Genomic DNA, 7,467 nt, shown 5'->3' on the forward strand with positions numbered 1-7,467 from the left:
GTCACACCAACGGGGGACGTCCTGCCGAGGGTATCGTGAATATTCTTAATGGCAGCCTATACCTTGTGATACATAATTTTAAAGGTAATAGCTTACTGAATTGAATGCCACAAACGCATCTCAAAGGAATTATTCTATCAGAAAAATAGAGCATTTTTAGTATTGAAAATTTACTGATGTTCAACAATGTAATTTTAACATGGTTCTTGCCACAAAATGTGTTACACTAATTTTTTAGCATTTTTTTAAAAGTTCAATTAAAATAAAATAAACAATTTATTTTTAAGCTGGTTTCATTAGTACAAATTTACCAGTTTTTATTACAATGAATAAAACTTATGAGTCACTTTCTCTGATTACTTATGAATCTGTACTTGGTGTTTTCCAGTCAGCAGGAAGGTTTAAAGAGACAAAGGTCACTAGCCTATGAGAAACATTATTGTGTTATTAATCATCTGGTCTACAGGTTTCAGTTTGTTTGAGCATGGAGCTTTCACTAGACAGGTCTCTAAGCTTGGGAATTACAAATGGACAAAGGTCATATCATTCCTGTCGAGTTAATCAGTGTCTCTTGAAGTAGAGATGCGCTAAAACGATTACTTTGCCGTACCGATTACAACGATTACTGGTACAGCTTGGTAACCAGTTACTTTTAGTGATTACTTTGTAATCGCGATTACTCTTGCGGACACAACTGCTATCGTAGACTGGGGAACCAGGAATCCGTTTTTGTCCGCCTGTTCCAACGAATACGATTATCATCCTGTACTCACGTTTCCACCCATGACTCAGTCTGCATTCGTCATTTGGTGCATTGACCCCTATTTCAGTTCAGCAGGTTACAAAGGATGGGGGGAGGAGGTTGGTTGGGGTTTCCAGGAAATATGTCTTAGTCATCAGCGCAGCAACCAGATTGGTCGGTTACTCGGTTTATCCCGCGCCCCTTAGGAGGGGGAACTAAACGAATTCCCGTTCCATAAAGTTCCATTATATTTTCATTTCGTCGTCAATATAAGTATACTTCTTGGCTCTCTTGTGGTAAACGTGTAGTAAGCTTAGATTGTAAAACATATTGTGTGTTGTGCAATGTTTATAAAGTGTTAGTTAGTTGCATGGTTATTTCATTGTGTAATAAAGTGTTGTTTGAAATTAAATGGAGCCTCCAGCAGCAAAACGTAAGAAGACGAGTGAGATTTGGAACTTTTTTGATCCAGTAGGTACAAATCAAGCAATTTGTAAGCTTTGTAAAAGGAAATTTTCTTTTACTGGTTCTATTTCTAATTTAAAAAAACATATGGGAAGGAAAGCATCCAACAGTTTCATTGCCTGCCGCAACAGTAGAGTTACCAGCTACCAGTAATGAAAGACAGAACTAACGTTATTACTGAAGAGACACCTATAGTTATCGAGTTTTCACAATCTCAGCCAGTAGAGCTTCCCGACACAGCTAGACTGTTGCCTTCAGTGATGTTTCGAGTACGAGTACAATAACAAGTAAGACTACCACAGATGTAACAGTCCCTTTGTACACGTTACCATCAAAGAAAAAAAAAACACCAATTACGTCATTTGTGCCTAAAAAAATCACACCATCGGATAAAAAATAAAATTGACTTGGCCATATTAAAATTAATTTGCTTGGGATTTTCAGCCATTTTCAATGGTAGAGGACAGAGGCTTTAAAAAATCTCATGGAAACTTGCTGTCCTTCCTATAAAATACCTGGTAGAAAATATTTTTCTAACTCAATGATGCCAGCTATTTTTGAAGAAACCCGCACTACACTTAACATACTTTAGAGAAGGAAGCAACAAGTGTTTGTCTTACAACAGACATATGGACATCAAGTAAAAACGACAGTTATTATGGGCATCACAGGCCACTACATAACTGAAGATTTTTCAATGAAAACAGTACTTTTTCAATGCTCAGTTTTCGAAGAAACCCATACTGCTAAAAAACTTAGCAGACGAAATTTTTTCAGCTATAAAATGAGTGGGATATAAAAAATAAAGTATCCATGATAGTTTCAGATAATTGTTCAAACATTACTAGTGCAGTAACAAAAGTGTTGAAGATGAAACACTATGGCTGTTACGCTCATAAGTTAAATTTACTTGTCCAACAATCATTACATCCTGTTGAAGACCTGATAAAAAAAGTCAAAACTATAGTCTCCCACTTTAAACGTAGTAACAAAGCATCACAAAAACTGATTAAGTATCAGGAGTTGCAGGGAGCCAAACAGCCTAAAAGGATCTTGCAGGATATTGCTACAAGATGGAACTCTACGTTCTACATGTTACAAAGGTTCGTAGATTTGGAAGAGGCTATAAAATATTCCCTAGCAATCCTGGATACCGATTTGACCCCATTAAGTTCGGATGAGTGGGAAATTTGTATAAGCAGTTGTGTGACGTCCTACGCCCATGTGAAGAAGTTACCAAAGAGATGAGTAGCGAAAAATATTTTGAACGCCAGTAAAGTAATCCCAATAACAAGGGGTTTGAAGTCTGCTCTTAAGAAAATTTCTGTTAATGTTACTAAAGAAAGTGTGATGAAAGACGTGCTTAATTCCATGCTCAAAAGCTGTGATGACAGATTTCCGAAACTTGGAAAAAAGTAAAACCTTAAGACTTTGCACATTCCTCGATCCCCCGCTATAAACAATCACATGTTTCTAGAAGAATCTACAACCATTGAAATCAAGAAAGACCTGTGTGATTTATTAGTTGGAGTCATAAATCAAAAAAGAAATGAACAAAATCCTGAGGACCTCAGTGATAATGAAGTTGAACCAGACCAAGAAACAGAATCTACCGAGAAAAAGATTTCAGTTTGGGATGATGTTGAGGAAATAATTGCTAAAGTGAAAACCGAATCCAATTCCCACTTCAATGGCAATCCAAGAGGTAATTAATTATTACTTTTTTATATTTTCAAAAATTACAAAAGTTACATTTGGTAAACCCCCTTTGTTCATTTTAGGTTGAACGACACAACGTACATTTTGTTTACTTTTTTGCATTCCAAGCTAACCTAACCATTAAATTCATTGAAAAAAATGTTTTAAAAATAAACCCTACAGTTTTTAACTTTTTTTAAACCTACAAATTTTATTCTAAATTGTTACAGATACAAAAATACATGGATGACAGTCCAATATCTAGGAAAAAGGATCCACTGGGAGTGGTGGAGGAAATGCCACAAAAACATTTATCCCCATCTAGCCACAGTATTTATTCGGAGCTGTGGCATTGTCGCAACATCCGTCCCTTGTGAGAGGATGTTCTCTAAAGCTGGTTATTTTATAAGTGACAGAAGAACCCGTTTAAACAACAAAAAAAAGTAAATGAACTGATGTTTTTAAACACAAACCTAAAGTAGACCAAGACTTTTAAAAACTGCAACTCTGGTGAATCGAGGGTAGGCCTACAGTTCTTCGAAACTCATTGTTTTGTATGTAATTACACCTACATAATTAATATTAATGACTCTAGTTGATCTTTTGATATTTTTTCTATTATGATGTTATGAAAGTACTATCTTATTATAATTATGTCATTTCTGTTAATTTGTTTCCTATTTCGTATTTAATGCCTAAGTATAAGTTACCTCAAACAAAACAGACTGATACATGTTATTTTTTCTTAATTTAGATGTGTTTTTTATAATGTTATTCGATACAAGAAATATTGATTCTCGGAAATGATTTTTCTTTATATATGGTTTGTATATAGTTAGTTACAGTTATCTGCAATATGTTTTTTCATTTAGGTTATTTGCACATAAAGGAATCCCAAAGACTTTTGTGATGTTAGCAATCATAAAAAGATTAATAGATGGTTTGTTTAAGATTGTTTGGTATATTATTTTAAAATATACTTGTTACTCTCGTAAATACGAAATAAACAACAGCTGAAAACCCTAATTGGAATTTCTGAGTTTTTTTATGAACCTGACTTTAATCTGAATATTTCTGAGTCACAATTTTTTTACCATAACGTTTTAACTACTGTAAGTAGCAAATGGAAAACTCACACATTTTGTTTGCCATTCAGTAAGTTCAGTAATATGATAAAACCTAGTACTATTTTTAATGCCTGACTTTAAACATTTAATTCTGTCTTGATTATATTTTTGTTTTAATATATTAGATAATAAGATACGGTAACTCAAATGATTATTTTAAATACTGATTCTCGTATAATTGAGTACAAAAAAGTAGAGGCTATCAAATATGTTGTACTCAATGCTTGCTATGCAATTTACTCAGTAGTACCATTGAATTTTAGTTCAGCTCAATTACTAATACAAGTACTATGCCAAGTAATCGCTTAGATTTGCAGTAGTAGGGAGGGGCTCATCACGAAAACTGTTTACACGTAACTGTTACTGCTAGACAGTAGCCGCGTAGCCGCGTTCGGTGAGGAAGTGATTACTTTGTACCTGGTACTCGACGCCTAGAGTAATCGATTACTTTTTGAGAGGCGAGTACCAGTTACAAAGGAGCGATTACAGTTACTTGGACCCACCTCTACTCTGGAAGCATTGCTGTCAACAAGTTATCTAATTACAGTAGTTCAGTTTTTATTTGGCATTTTAATGGAATTGTCTGAAAGAGAACGAATTACTCTGTTGATGATGCGAGGATATGGCGATCGTCAAAGATCTTATCGGGAAGTTTGTAATTTGTTTAATGACACTTTCCCAGAAAGGAATCCCATAAGTGTTTCAACCAATATCAAAAACTATTGAGCGTTTTGAAATGACAGGGAGTGTACGTAATCGGCCAAAGTCGGGTAGGATACAATCTGCAACAGATGAAGAACATGCACTAGATGTTTTGCAAACATTTATTGGAAGACCCACATACATCGCTCAGAAAAAGCTGCACAGCAACATGATATGCACCCTATGTCTGTGAGTAAGATTTTGAAAATTAATAAATACAAACCATTTAAAGTTCATTTAGTCCAACAGTTAAGAGTGAGGATGATTACGACAGAAGAGTTGAGTTTTTGTGAACTTGTGATGCGCAAATGTGATGACAATAGAGATTTTCTGACCAACATACTATTTTCTGATGAGGCAACTTTTTTCCTAAATGGCAATGTTAACAGGCACAATTGCCGTTACTGGGCTAGTGAAAACCCACATTGGATTACTGAGTCCCATTCACAGCAACCACAAAAACACTGAACGTATGGGTGTGGAATTTTAGGTAACAAAATTGTTGGACCCTTTTTCATCAATGGAAATTTAAATGCCGAACTTTACTACAATATGCTCCAAAATGAAATAATCCCAGCTATTCAAATTGCATCAGGAGAATACTTTGATAATGTATGGTTTCAGCAGGATGGTGCTCCACCCCATTATGGGAGACAGGTAAGAGAGTATTTGGATTTAAGGTTTCCTCATAAATGGATTGGCCGAAGAGGAGAAATCGAAATGGCCTCCAAGATCTCCGGATTTGTCACCAATCGATTATTTCCTATGGGGTCATTTAAAATCCAATGTTTATAGAAGAAAGCCTCATAATTTGGAAGACCTAAGAAAACAGGATTATAGGGGAGATTGCTTTGATAACTGAAGAAATGTTAGGCAACTCTGTCGAATCATTTTACACAAGATTGGCTCATTGTCAAACCGTAGAAGGAACACAGTTCGAACAATTGCTTTGACACCAAATGCAGGTTAAAACGTTTGTTGTAAGAACTTTTCTAACAGCATACATTATTTTTTATTTGTAATAAGAAATCAATAACATAAGTATTTCCATAATTGTACTGTAATAAAAAAATGGCAAATTTGTGCTAATAGAACCAGCTTAAAATGAAATTTTTGTTTTTTATTTACTTGAACATTTAAAAAAAATGCTAAAAAATTAGTGTAACACATTTTGTGGCAAGAAACCATGTTAAAATTACATTGTTGAACATCAGTAAATTTTCAATACTAAAAATGCTCTATTTTCTGATAGAATAATTCCTTTTGAGATGCGGTTTGTGGCATTCAATTCAGTAAAGCTATTACCTTTAAAATTATGTATCACAAGGTATAGGCTTCCATTAAGAATATTCACGATACCCTCGGCAGGACGTCCCCCGTTGGTGTGACATAACAAAACATTGTTCCAAAAAGTAGATGCCCAATCTCTTTCACGATTGTAAGAGGTTTCAAATTTATATTTAAATTATTAAAGGATATATTTGGGTGTTTCCAGACATAATATACACCCTGTATATATATATATATATATATATATATATATATATATAATATATATATATATATACTATATATATGCATGAGTTTGAATGCCACTGTCTAGTTTTCATCTGAAGTAAATTCAATGACCCAATGATAATTCTATTATCATGTAGTGCAACATTTCATACCTCATTTATTTAGTTTTTAGAGTCCTTAATACAATAAATAGGAATAACCATCTTTATTAACACTGTTTATAGTTTTTAATAGTGTGCAACAACCAATCAAAGCTGGCACAAGGGGTAAAATACATCATACAAGAATTTTTTCACAGATCACGTTTTTTAGCTTGGTGTATTGAAAAGTAACCGCCAGATACATAAAAAATGCTATGAAGATTAATGACCAAGTCACCACTTTCAACTAGTCGGTCTTCATTTGGTAGTAAGCTGTGGTGATTTGACATAAAAAATAAATATTTCGTGAACTAAAAAAATGTTTAAAATCAATACAGTGTCATATATATAATCCTCAAAACACATACAGGGCTTTCCCCATAAAGAATGCAACATTAATTGGACTTTAAAAATTTTCTTTCACTAAAGCATAAATAATTTGTTTGTTCATTCACTACAAATAATATTTTCTATTAACCACCAATTTTACATTAAAAAAATAAATATTTATTACACTTCTAGATGTATTTCCATTAAAAAATATACATAGTAGACATTTAAGTTTTAATTTCATAAATAAACATAAGAGAGTGGATTATAAAAATGTTGTCAGTAGAAAAACACAATTTTGTGGACTATTAACTAACTCTCATACAGAAACAAATATTTAGTGCATTCTGAATTGTTCTTTTGCATTAATAAATTAAGCAATTTAAACCCATTATACTAAATTGAAAAATATAACCAACTTTAAATTTGCTTCTAATAAAATTAGGTAGCGATTTTATTTAAATAAAACATATACACTTTGGACTTTGTTTTTCCAATAAATTATAAATATTTAGTTGACTTTTTCTTTTAATAGTTCATTCAGTCAAAATCAAATACATAGGGAACTTTTATATTTATGTTTAATACAAAATATATATCTGGCCGATTTAGATTTTTTATTTCAATAAAAATTACATCTGTAGTAAACCTTTAAATTGTTTTTCATAAAAAACTAAATATATTATAACTTAAATTTTATTTTGATAGAAAACATTTTGAGATCCCTTAATTTTGTTTCAATTAA

This window comes from Homalodisca vitripennis, chromosome 2 (assembly GCF_021130785.1).
Source record: "Homalodisca vitripennis isolate AUS2020 chromosome 2, UT_GWSS_2.1, whole genome shotgun sequence".
In the NCBI taxonomy this organism is placed as follows: Eukaryota; Metazoa; Arthropoda; class Insecta; order Hemiptera; family Cicadellidae; genus Homalodisca; species Homalodisca vitripennis.